The sequence below is a fragment of the Lissotriton vulgaris genome, chromosome 6 (assembly GCF_964263255.1).
Source record: "Lissotriton vulgaris chromosome 6, aLisVul1.2, whole genome shotgun sequence".
Classification (NCBI taxonomy): Eukaryota; Metazoa; Chordata; class Amphibia; order Caudata; family Salamandridae; genus Lissotriton; species Lissotriton vulgaris.
Genome location: NC_141694.1, coordinates 1,613,369,579 through 1,613,383,191, shown reverse-complemented (window position 1 = coordinate 1,613,383,191; position 13,613 = coordinate 1,613,369,579). Strand labels below are relative to the sequence as shown.

General features: G+C 43.5%; 1 protein-coding gene across 2 annotated transcripts in view; it reads left to right on the top strand.

Moving 5' to 3' along the window:
- EPAS1 (endothelial PAS domain protein 1) overlaps nucleotides 1-13,613 on the top strand; it is a 293,430-nt gene that overhangs the window by 41,988 nt on the left and 237,829 nt on the right. The gene's annotated exons all lie outside the window — the stretch shown is intronic.

Here is a 13,613-nt window from a genome sequence, read left to right as displayed (position 1 = left end):
GCAGTGTGCAGGGTATTTATAAGGTAGGACATGTATATTTAATGGCAGTGAAAAAACTCAAAAGTCTTTTATTCACTGCGGCAAGGCTGGCCTCCCATAGGTTTACACTCTTTTACCCGTACATTCAATAAGGGCTAAATTCAGTATGGGAGCAGCTACAGAAATATTTAAAAGACTCCTTTTAATACTAATTTAAAACTCAACTTAACTTAAAGTCTGATTTTAATGTAGTGTTTTTTTAGACTCTCTTTTAGAAATGTGTAATTTGCCTACCTAAAACTGACTTACTGCTAGTACTCAGGTGTTACCTGCCCCCTGCTGGCTCCCTGGAGTAAGATGTGTATTGCTTCCAGTCAGTAGATAATTAGCCTGGGGAGTGGGGAGGTGTGGGTCTTCCTTACAGGATAGCTGGGGAGTAGCTATATCCCTGTCCTGATTACGCTTTAAAGGGGCCTGCCCCTGCCTGTATTTCACTAGCGAGTCTGGAGCCAAACCCATGGAGAGGGGACGCGTGACCAGAACCAGTATAGGAGGTTGACTAAGGATTGTCCCCCACCCATGTCTGGCACAGGGCATAAAAGTGGCATCCCCAGAACCTGAAATCAGATCACTTTGGGACATGTGTAAGAACGGAACTGGACTGGTGGACCTGATGATTTTGACTTGAGAACGGCCTTGAAGACTGGACCGGCTCTGCCCTCTCGTACCAAGGATGAAGTAGGGGACTCCAAAGGTCATAAGGCTGACTTCCTTTTAAAGCTACAGGGACACACCAAGCTGGTAGAGGCCCTATCCTGCAACTGCCCGGCTGGTCAGGACTGGAATCTGCCATGGCCTCTACCTGCCACCCTGTGAGTCTCCAAGTGCCTCCCCTGAGGTCTCGGGAGCTTTAGAAGTATACTCCAGTGGTGCAATGGGACTTAAAGACCTAAAGTCAGAAGGTAAAGTCTTTGACCTGGTTGGTGTATCTGACCTTTGCTCCCTTGCAGTAAGAGTCAAATTACATCTAGGTCCTGTTCTACCACGACCATTGACTAATATTAGCACTTTCTGCTTCTTGTCTCTATTTTTTTCAACTTTTACCCTTTCCTCTTATTGGATTTATGTCATTTTGGTGTCATCTTGCTTATTAAATTATTTTCTATTGTTATCATTTGTTTTGGGATTTGTCATTGTTTTCCTTTTGACTTTATTACTGCTTTAGTACTGCATAAATACTTTACACATTACCTGTTAGTTAAGCCTGGCTGCGTTGTGTCAAGTTACCAGAGGGGTAAGCTGAAATTATGTTGGTGACTTTTGTGGTTCACCCTGACAGGGATTGTGACTATTAATTGTGGTGGGTTCTCGCCCCCTTAACTAATACCCCAATCTCTTAAAACCTTCATTTGAAATTGTGAGTTTAATGAAATGGGTTTCTTTATATGTACATTTTTTCCAGTGAAAAATATTTGTGTCCTTGCATATTTGGGTCACATTCTGGCATGCAGAACTGTCCCCCTTGTGGGAGTTGCATGTGGATCAATTTTAAGTATTGATGCAATCCAGGGAATCTTAACAATGCTTCATGTATTTCCTGCAATATTCCTGGGGTCCCTTTGTGAATAACTTAAAAGTAAAGAATTGCTCTGACTTTACGATTAACCTTAATGCATGAATTGAATAACTTTTTTTTACACTTGACCTTTGTTAGTTGTGCCTACGAGGAGTTGTTTGGAGAGCCTGTGCAATGCATAGCTTGCACTATTCCTCGGGGCTGCATTGAGTCAAGGTGCAGTGGGAACCCTAATTATGTAGCTATAACAAGGACCTTCCTTCACTAGTAGGAGAATCTCTTGGAGATACCAAGATGTTAGGGAACGGAAAAGAGTACGCCGTTCTTATTGGTCCTTGAGCCAATAAATCGCTGGCTCGGCTGGCATGTCATTGATGATGGGGCATACATACTATTAACTAAAATAAGAGCTAATTTCTGTAAAAAACAAAGTTACAAGTAAACCAGAGTGAATGAGTTATGGCCTGCTGATAATTTTCCAGCATATTAGCCTGATCCGCCAAGAATATGTCAGTCGTAGTCACCAATGGCCTAGTTGATGTCATGCGTAGGGCACGTTGCAGTCAACAAATGTAGACAGGAATGACTGCTGTGTCAGAGTGGCTTTAGTGACATTCAGGACACTCACTCCTCTTTTCTTACCGAAAGGGTTTAAGAGGCGCGAGGATCCTTTAATCCCCACTCTACCGCTTCACATGCACATTCTGCACCAAGGAAAGGGCACTTTTTGTTTTCAAGGATAGTTCTCTTTTTGGTAGTAATGGAGTGCACTGCCTGTAGCTATCTCTGAGTACAGTGGCGTGCCAGTAGATTGGCTGCTGAAGCCAAGGAATGAGGCCAGTGATTGCGCTGATTGAGACAGACAAGTTAGTCTGGTGAAGCAGGTTTGGTTGGCTTTCACTCAATTTGTTTTGCTGCTTTGAACTCTACACAATTGTTATTGCATATATTAGCTATATATCTTATGTTGTCAATTTCTTGTTGTCACCTTTGTCATGGATATCTGCCTATACACTTACACAAGCGACGAAGATCTACAGAGGAGATGGGCAGTTATAGTAAGAGTATTTGACTCGTATGAAATCTCCTTCACATTTAACAGGGCGAATTTACAACGCAGTGTCGTGTTTTGGAAATAAATGAAATAACGTTTGTTTAGCTCAATTATTAATTCGGGTAGTTGGCACAGTATCTCTGAAAAGAAGCAGGGAGATGGATTATGAGATAGTTTCAGCAATTAGATCAGCTGTAGGCTTTCTGCAACATTTGCTTCACAGCTTTTAGTTTATTTACGGTGCTCATGAATTTTAAATCTGAGCTTTGTTCAGGGTTTCCGAACTTAGCTATTTTGATTGTAACCAAGATACTATTTCAATTGGGAAAATGCATCCTTCTGATGTGCAACGTGTTCGGCAAGTAGCTAGGTGCAGGGCTAGGCCTCCTGCCCGGCTGCCCATTCAGAGACCCTGCGGGACGCCCATTGTCCGCACATTAGTGCCCCACACGTTTAACTCTCAGCCCCAAAGCAATTCTCAGACCTTCAGCCCGTTATTAGCTGTGAAAGAGGTGCTTGTCGGTGGCTGAGGGGAGGAGCTGTGGCCCAGTAGAAGTCTGAACAAAGCAGCTTCTGGAGTCCTGAATATGTCATGTATGAAAATTAGAGGGGCCTCCCACAATCCTCTACGCCCAGGGCCCCAAAAATCCTAGACCCGGCCCTGGTTAGGTGCCTTGTGGCGGAGTCTGAACTGCCATGCATTTTATATTTGCATTTTTTGGCTTACCAGTATTTTTCGGTCCATTTCGCTTGGTGGATTTCCTTGTGTGTTTCTCATAATAATATCATTTCCTCTGGGTTTGTTTGTTTGTTGTTGCAATGAGTTTGTTTTTGTTAAATGCTACTAACAACAACTGAGGGCAATAACGGCTATTAATTTCCATCCCTAGATTGTTGAACCTCGCCATAAGCTAAAGTGTATAACGATGGACGGTTAATTAACAGCCATTTTTGCCCTGCAGGTATAGGGCAGTAGGGCAGGTGCCACGCACCCCCACCGCCTCTGAAAATAGGGTGCGCTGCTATAACAGGACCACACTTTCACCTGAATGACAGTGTAAAAACTGATTCCGTTCTCCCATGGAACTCCCTTTCTTTTCAAGTACTCACCAGCTCACAGGTGGCTTTCCTGGCACCTTCTATTCCACTTGCTGAGAGGAAAGCCCAATCGGCCAAGGCAAAGCAGGAAGAACTTGTTTAATTACTTTTCTTTGGCTGATTTGGCTTTTTCCCCAGCAAAGAGAGGAACCTCAGCACCATCTGTGCACTGGTGGCCGCATGAAAACAGATTACGGTTGCGCTGTGGGAGAATGGAGCAGATTGTTTTTTGCCACCATCATTCAGAAGGCCAGTGCTTCTGCTCCCACAGTGCTACCTATTTGCCCAAAAGATGAATTTAGGCCAGATCTCTGTACTGGGGCTGAATGTTTGACATTGTTCAGCATCCTGTCCATCAATTGTTCTTTTTGTATTTGTCACCACGAGTGGGACGGGTATGCCGAGACGTGGGTCCTGTGGCCTCCATGCCACTGGAGTCAAGCTAGCCTGGCTGATGATGAGTGATACCCCGAAACTGGTCCTAGAATGCTTGTTTCCGGTCCAGGGTGGAGCTGGCATTGCAGTACGGGCTGAACTGTTCCCACGGGGAGCAGGCTCAAGACTGATTTGCATATGGCTGGGAACAAACTGGAATGTCAGGGTGAACAAGAAAAACAATGGATTTAGGCCCCGATCATCTCTGTACTGGGGGTGAATGTTTGACATTGTTTCAGCATTCCGTCCATCAATTGCTCTTTTTGTCCCTATTTGCCCACAGCCTACGAGACGGATGTTGGGAGCTGCCATTCACAGGATTCTCATTTTGTGGGCCTGTAACATCCGATATAGCCAGCAAAAGGAGCGATCTCACTGGCTTGCTAGCTCCCACGTTCCACTCTGAGTGCTAATGTGCATTAAGACAGAAAACCTACAGCTACTAAGACTATCTGACAAGTGTATTTATGGACGATAATGACACTTGTGGTGAGTTAATCATGAATAAACACACAATTTAGCAGCTGTCTCTGGAGTGTACTTGCGATGAATTACATTGTGTTAAGCCACCTTTTCCAGCATTACGTATTGCATGGAGGGTTTAGCCCTAACCCCAACAAAATGGCATGACCTTTATACCGCAAATCGTCAGGGAGAATAAGTACTATATAAATGCAATTACAATTGTCTGAAAACTTTTGTGAGATTCTGAGTGATCACTAGATTGAGAAATAACTTAAACAAGTCTTGTTTGTTTCACGTCACTGCCATACATTCAGGGTTTGCAGTCTATCATCAACTGTACAAAACGTTTTATATGTTTATTCCTTATACATTTTACATTTACAGTGTAAGCCAATAAATGCATTTGAAGGATAAGGTTTCAACTTAAGTGTTCTGACAGAACCAAGAAGAACATTTACTGACTATGTTTCAGCTGTGTATCTGTTCTTGAATTAAATGTTGTAAAATATTCATACTAAATGCAATTGCAAGTGTTGGGAACCTTAGTAACGTTGGTGCTTTTGCTAAAGTTGCAAATATTGAAGTCACATTTACAAACTTGATTTTGAGGTTCATGGATGACATTTTTAAAATGAATGATGTTTATCGAATTCAAGAAAAATAATGTGAATTTTGCCTGGGGCTGAGTAACTGCAGATACAAATTTTAGGGTTGTCCTTAAGCAATCATGCAACACTTTGTGAGTTGCAAAAAATGAGAGCTAGCGCAGGTAAATTTATTAGATTTAAGAGACTTGTAATCCAGGCTTTCTCCTTCGTAAATCATCCCCTACACTACTCTTCCTCTTTACCTGAAAAAGAAATACATTATGACACCTTACATTATATATGCAGTAAAAAGTAAAAGGAACAATAAGAATATTTTTCAAAAAACGCCATGGATCATCAATACCGAACACCCCGTTTTTGCTGTTCACTCCCACCAGACCGATGGTGATCAGTGGGCCGTTCACACATCAGTTAACATAAAAAGGTAAGGATCACAGTATCCTTCCGTTAAGCCAGTGTGTTCCTAGGTGGACGGATCTATCAATTCGTCCACCAGACCTTATGGCAGCCATTGTGCTGTTTATTATCACCAGGCTGGTTGTAAATTATGGTTCACATAGGAAACAATGGGATAATCTAATAATTTAGGAGTGGGTCTATGCACTGATCCACCTACTAAAACTGACGGTCCTAAATCAATGGATGTAGCGCAGTCAAAACAATGATATGATCTCAAAACACACATAGATGTTGGGTCCCAGTGTTCAGCAGTTTGTTCTGTTTCTCAGTTTCAAGTTAAAGTTTCTTTACATATTAACATCAATAGTGTTTAACACAAAACCGCTAAGGCCACACAAGGTCAATGGTTTTGCTTCCAGTAAGGGCAGATCTTGCAGGTAAGAGTGAGGTGGCAGGGGATCAAAATAAAAGCTGACACTGGAGAAACATAGGCTGTGACCCTCGACAGACAAGCCAACCACGTGTTAGACCTTTGCTTTGCCAGACAGCAGCCGCAGCCGGTAGTGGGAGTACCGGCCGGGCAGTGATGTGGGGAGGGAGAGGGGCAGGGGTAGTAATGTATGGATTACGGACCTTAACAGGTAAGTAAACATAAAAATAAATAAATAGAATTTCGTTGCGCGCACTGCATCACCAAATGCGATGCTGTGCGCGCAACGAAATTCGTTTTATTTATTTATATGTTTACTTACCCGTTAAGGTCCATCATCCATACATTACTAACCCCCACCCTGCCCCTCCCCCTCCCCACGTCACTGCCCAGCCGGTACTCCCACTACCGGCCGCGGCTGCCAGACCGCATCCAGTGCTCCCAAACTGGAGATTGGGTGCACCTCTTCTGGTACCCAGGGAAGAAGCTCCTGCTGGACAGATGCTAGTGGATGCTGGGAATGTCAAGGTGGCGTGTGATGCCACTGAGATGATTACGGTGATTATTATCTCTTTCCCCTCCTCCCACCTTGCTTCCTTTCTGCACCCTTCTTCTCCCTCTCCTCCTTTCTCCTCTCCCCCAAAAATAATCCGCACTTGATCGATACCTAGAAGATGGTATACAGCCTGATATTTCTTATTGTAATGAGAATATAACCATTTCTCAAGTTATACTGATGCTTAGACGAATTTATGTATTTTCCTAACCCATGCAGACAGCTCTTACCTCTTCCCATGTCAGATCAGTAAGGTATGGGTGGACTTTGCGATATTGTACAAAAAGCATAATTTATTCCATGTTGGATTTGAAGCAAATGAGATTCATGACTAAAGGCCACAAGTCAAGGTACTTCATAGCGGTACACACCTAAAATGTGCAAGAGGTTTCTTTACAAAACCGGCAATGGTAGTCTGCTTTTATTTAAAAATTCTTACATCTCAATGCAGTGGAGATCTGCCAAGATTTTAAACTGTGGCTTGGACTTTGAACTGTGGCTTGCATTTATTTCACCGTAACAATGTTATTTTCTCTGGTTTGTAGCTCGCCTCTCCCCCCTCGCCCCCCCCCCCCCCTTCCCCCCACCTCATCACTAATCTTCTGCACAGTATAACAGTTTTCATTATACCAAATCTCTTACAAGCAATTAGTCTCTGAAATAAACTAATCCGTTTTGGAATTTATTTTTTCTTCATATATCGCAAGGAATTTGCACTCTGGAAAATACGAACTTTTAACTATTCAGTTGTTTAACCTTAGGTTTGCCTGACAACAAACCCCATTAAAATGAATGCACATAAACGTCTGTCCATTTCAATCACTGCACACAAATCTACAGTCGCAAAGGCACAGTTCGCTGGCACTGCTTCAAAGTATAAGCATACATGACCATGCTGTGTGCATGAAAAATGTGAGCTACGTGGTGTCCACAGCCTGTGGCATATTTACACTCTACTAAAGGCTTTGCTATCCTCAAATACTTTTTAACTAATGCGATGATTCATTTCTTTAAGTAGATGTGTAAGCAAATAGAAACGAATAAAAGTCTGCTAAACCAGGGACCACATGAAAAGGCATTAATACAGCAAGTTTCGCAAACGCAATCCACTTTTTTTGCTCTGGAAGGATTGATTGAGAAAATAGAAGTTTTGGACTCCCTTAGCAATCGAAAACAATCGCTCGAATTACTACAGGTGTCTTGTTTTTATTTTGGTATTGATCTTTGAGCCTCGCCTTCAGCCCACATGTAGCCGCTCAACAGAAACCTATTGGTCGGCACCAATAGGCCTGTCGAGAAGATTTGATAAGGTAGCAAAGAGGCTGCAATTTCATGTAGCAAGGCTTGCTCTGAGGTTGCGTTGTTACTACTAGGCTGTCTTCCATTTTATGAACTGCATTCAAACTCTCGAGTCAGTAAGCATTGGCAAAGACAATAGGTCCCGCTTATGGAAGAGCTATTGGCTTTGGCAATATATATTAGCTATGCAGTAAACCAGTGTGGCTGCTGTTCAGCATGGCTAAAAGTTAGTGGGGTAAGGAATGTGGCGTGGGGTGGATTGCCATAGAGTGGAGTGCTTTGGAGTGCATGGAGTGGTGTAGATTTGAGTGGCGTTGAATGGAGTGTCATGGAGCGGTGCAGAGTGTTGTGGAGGGAGTAGAGTGTTGTAAATTGGAAGAGCATAGAGTGGAGTAGAGTGTGAGTGGTATACAGTGTTGTTTGTGGAATGGTGTACAGCAGAGTGGAGTGGCATAGAGGGTGTTTCTTTGAGTGAAGGAGACTGTTGTAGAGTGGCTTAGGGCAGAGTAGTTTGTCGTAGAGTGGAGTATTGTAGGAGAGTAGAATGGCATAGTAGAGTGGTGTAAAGTTGAGTGGGTTAGAATAAAGTGCAGTGACATAGAGTGGAGTAATGGAGTGGAATAGAGTGGAGTAGTGTATCGTAAAATAGAGTGGAGTAAAGTGGCATGGAGTGGCATAGATGAAGTTGTGTAGGGCGTCGTTGAGTGAAGTAGTGTTGTAGAGTGGCAAAGAGTGAAGTAGAGTGTTGTAGAGTGGAGTGTCAAAGAGTGGGGTCGAGTTTAATGGAGTACAGCGTCATAGAGTTGAGTATCGTAGAGAGTAGTGGCATACAGTGCATTGGTGTAGAGTGCCTTAGAGTGACATGGAGTAGAGTGCAGTGGCATAGAGTGTAGTGATGCAGATTAGAGTGGCATAGAGTTAAGTGGCCCAGAGTGCAACAGTGCAGAGGAGAGTGGTGCAGGGTAAGGTGCAGTAGCATTGAGTGTAGTGGCGTAGAGAGCATTGGCATAGAGCGGTGTAGAGTAGTGTGGTGCAAAGTAGAGTGCAGTGTTGCAAAGTAGACTGATGTAGAGTGGAGTGGTGTATAGTAGAGTGGCATAGAGTGCATTGGCATGGAGTGCATTGGCATATAGTGGTGCAGAGCAGAGTGGTGTAGAGAGCAGTGGCATGAGTACAGTGCTGCAGAGTAGAATAGAGTTATTGTTATTGTTAATTGCAATGTATATAGCGCCAAATCACGGAGTGCAGTGATGGGGAGTAGTTGTGTAAAGTGTACTGGCGTAGAGTGGATTGGTTTTGAGTAATATGGTGTTGCATTCATTGACATAGAGTGCAGTGGGGCAGGATAGAGTGCAGTGGAGCAGAGTGCAGCGGCATAGAATAGAGTAGCGTGGAGTGTAATGGTGAAGGGTAAACTGCACTGGCATAGAGTGGAGTGGAGTGGAGCATAGTGGAATAGAGTGCATAAAGTGCAGTGGCGTAGAGTAGATTGTTTCAGAGTAGAATACAGTTGTGTAGAATACAGTTGTGTAGAGTACAGTTGTGTAGAGTGCAGTTTGGTAGTGAGCAGTGGTGCAGAGTAGCTCGGCTTAGAGTGTGGTGGTATACAGTGCATTGGTGTAGAGTGCATTAGAGTGGCGTAGAGTGATGCAAAATAGAGTGAAATGGCATAGATTGCAGTGGTGCAGATAAGGGTGGCATGGAGGTCAGTGGTGGAGAGTGCAATGCTGCAGAGTGGAGTGGTGCAGGATTGAGTGCAGTAGCATAGTGTAGAGTACAGTGATGCACAGTAGAGTGCAGTGCCATAGAGTTGCATAGAGTGCACTGTTGCAGAGTGCAGTGGTGTAGAGTGCTGGAGAGTTGAGTGGAGTAGAGTACAGTAGTACAGAGTAGAATAGAGTGGCTTAGAGTGCAATGGCTTAGAGTTCAGTGGCGTATAGTGCAGTGGTGTAAAGTGTTGCACAGTTAGAAGAAAGTGGCATAATGTGTTGCAGAGTCGAGTGTAGTGGCACAGAGTTCAGTGGTACAGACTAGTTGGCATAGAGTGCAGTGGCACCGGATACATATGTTTTGAGTAAAGTGGTATGGAGTGCATTGGTGTATAGTGCAGTGGTGAAGCATGCAGTGGAGCAGCAGAGAGTAGATTGGTGCATGGTAGAGTACAGTGGCGTAGAGTTCAGAGTAGATTAGGGTGGCGTAGAGTGGCCTGGAATATAGTGTGCTGGTGTAGAGTGGAGTGGTACGGAATAGAGTGCAGTGGCATAGGGTGCAGTGTTGTAGAGTGGCATAGAGTAGAGTGGCATAGAGTGTAGTGGTGATGAGTGTAGTGGCGAAGAGTGCAATGGTGCATAGTAGAGTAGTGCGGGTAGAGTGCATTGGCATAGAGTAGAGTGGTATAGTGTAGATAGAGAGAAATAGAGTAAAGTGGTGTAGAGAGTAGTGGTGCAGAGTAGAGTGTAATGTGTGGAAATATCATCACCTAGTGTATTGATTTGTTTTTATAGTTTTAAAATGTTTCCAACACACTAAAGAATTGCCTGAAAATGTGATTCATTTGGGCTTTTCTAATTTTGAAATATCTGCACAGTTAATTTACAGGCATTTAAATGTGATGTGCTAGAAAAAAGATAACATTGTTCAGCCTTCCTCAAAAACTAGCTCGGAGCCAGCATGATGGTCACATTAATGCCCTCACTTTGAAGTCCAGGGAAAAAAAGTAAACACCAAGCTTCCTGGATTACAGAGCCTGTCATCTGTCCTCTGTCTTTGAATGCACAGCAAATACAGCAAGATAAGAACAAGATTTAAAGGCCTGTTTACTGCACGAATACAGTAAATAAGATTTGGGCAAGGGAAGGTACGTACTCCCGCTGGGGAACCTAAAACAGACGGAGACTGCAAATAGAAAGCAGCAAATGTGAGTTACGAACCACAAAGCCAATGGTAAATAATGGGTGGAATGCATTCCCAGGGAAGCTCTCCGACTGTACTCAAGATGTCATATGCAAATGCGCTATCTGGGCAGGATGTGCAGGGTGTATTATTACAGTGACAAATGTACAAAATAAATGTTTTTATTTGAAATTCTGCAAACAAGAAAGTCTTAACTTTTTATCTTTAAACTGTTGCTCTACCAAATCATCTCTAAAGTGCTCTTCGTGTCTCCTACTCTATCACTTCCGGTTTCCAGGGCTGGTGCTGGATCACATAATGGAGAACAGCCCAAATTTGAAAACTGCTTACATGAAAAATGTACATGTACTATAAATAAACCCCGAGTTTTAGGAAATTAAAGGAAGTCAGAACTATAATAGTAAGTGCCAATTCATTTTATTAATAAACATGTGTACGGTTCCTCTAACTGAATCATTTGCATATTATCCTACAGAGAATCCTATTGTTGCTACAACAGTTCCTGGAAATGCTTCTCATTTTAGATCCTTGGAATACAGGCTTCTAGCCCAGATGGGGCCATGGGAGCTGCTCTATGCTTTTGAGGGGGAAGGGGGCATTGTTTTCAAGGCTAACACCAGCTTGTAAGTGCCTGCTGGGGCCTTCCTCTGAATCCACAGGCATTTTCTGAACAACTGGAACAGGGAGACAAATTACCCAAACATGTTAATATTCTCTGCACTAGACTACTGGAATCCCAGGGGGATTGATTTCAGATGGTACAAAACACAGCAGAAAGACTACTAAGGTGCCTAAGGGCTGCCCTGACTTTAAGGGCCCAAATACAATTACTACTGCATAAGTAACATCTTTACACCAACAGACCTCTCCCCAGAAAAAACACTCTGAATTTGACACAGGCCACCCTGCTATTAAGCATGGGCGAATTTTGCGGATCTCGCGTTCGCGAATTTTGCGGATTTGCGAATTCGCAATCCGCAAAATCCGCGAATTTGCGGATTTTTTTTTTTGTGTTCGCCCGTGTTTCTGCCAGTTCGCGAGGGTTTTTACAATTTCGCAATTTGCGAACTTACCTGTCGGGTCGCAAGTTTTGCGAACTTGTTGTTTCTACGTGTCCAGCCTGTTTGGGACACTCTTCTTCATCACTGCCACTCTCTGTCACCACTGCCACTCTCTGACTACTCATGCCACCCTCTGGCCCACCCATGCCACCCTCTGTTTCATCACAGCACCCTCTGGTTGTCCAGTCAGTGTACATTATTGTGGCAAAGCAAGCACACCTTCCCTGCCTCAAGTGACCTGAATTAATTTGGGGCTGATTAATGTGTCACAGAATATTTTTTTAGCTGGCACCTGCTTCCTTAGTGCGCCCTGATTAGTGATCTTTTGCACTTGCTAAGTGCTTTCATTGTTGCAAAATTAGTTACAACACCTGCCCTGCCCCAACTGACAATAATGAATTAGGGGCTGATTAATGGATTTTAACTTCCAGCCTGGCTCCTGCTTGTCTCCCTTAGCTGTAATTCAGGACCTTTGTGGCATATGTGTAACTATTCTGAGGTTCAGAGCAGGGTCACATAATAGTTGCAACTGGCAACTGAACTCTGAAGGGGCCCCTCAGGAAGCACTACAGGAAATGGCTACTAATGATGAGCCTGAACTTTTGAACCTGGCAAGTAGTTTCAGTTTTGCTAAGATCGTATTTCTGCAATTTAGCACTTATTCGTGGGGCGCGAAATTGTACTGGGAAGCCGCGAACTCACGCGAACAGTGCGAGCAGTGCGAGCAAAATCCGCTGCTCGCGGATTTGCGGATTTTGCGGGAGATTCGCGAATCTCGCGGATTGCGGATTTCCCGAAAATCCGCAAAATCCGCGAGCGGAACGGATTTTCCGCCCATACCTACCTGCTATGCAAACACCCCCTTTCTTTCAACGCCATCATCAAAACCTATGAGAATGGTAAATAAATGTTTTGCTCCCAGACTCCAACACACGCTCTACCACCCGCTCTGATCAAGGTCTGATCTGTAGCAAAAGGTCCCCAAGGTCTTCTTCTGTTATTAAAACAGTATGTACGGTGGCCCAGATTGGTTCCTGAAAAAATATGAGTGCTAGCTGGAGTCAAAACCTTGCTTCACTGTGGCTGTTTAAAGTTGCTGCCAGTGAGTAGAGTCACTTGCTAGACAGACGTTGTAGGCTTCCATTTTGCACAACCATATTGTGCATATGACAAAGTGAGACAACCCTACATCAGTCTGCATATACAGTAAGAGGCATTGTACAAGTAAGTGGCTTGCACACATTCAAAGTAGACACATCTCTTCGATTAGGATGGTGATGGGTTATGACTGTATTTAAGCAGGAAGTGCTTCATTCAGTTGATGACCACTCTGTAATTTATTGATCATTGAGAGGTCAAAAAAAGATGTAAGTCAGGGATTGTTTCAGTTAAAGTCCATCTGTAAGAATTCACAACAATTTTCATGGAAAAGCTAATGGAGTTCTTGTTGATGTAAGAAGGAAAAAGGATCCAGTAGATGGAAAGCTTTGGTTCAAGTTGATTTCCATGATTGTGTTTCTTCTGTCAACCAATGAAGGGCCTAGTCTGTCGTCTGGGTGCTTGCTCTACAATCCATCAAATTATTTCTTAGACTATTTTGCACACCTGCAGCTATTCATGTTGTTGTTTTAGAGGGGCTAATCGGTGTCCATACATGTTGTCTAAATGCCTATGTGGTAACTAGCTCACAAAGGTGCTCTTTTGAAGTCATTGGAGCACTGCAACGATTTTATCATTCTC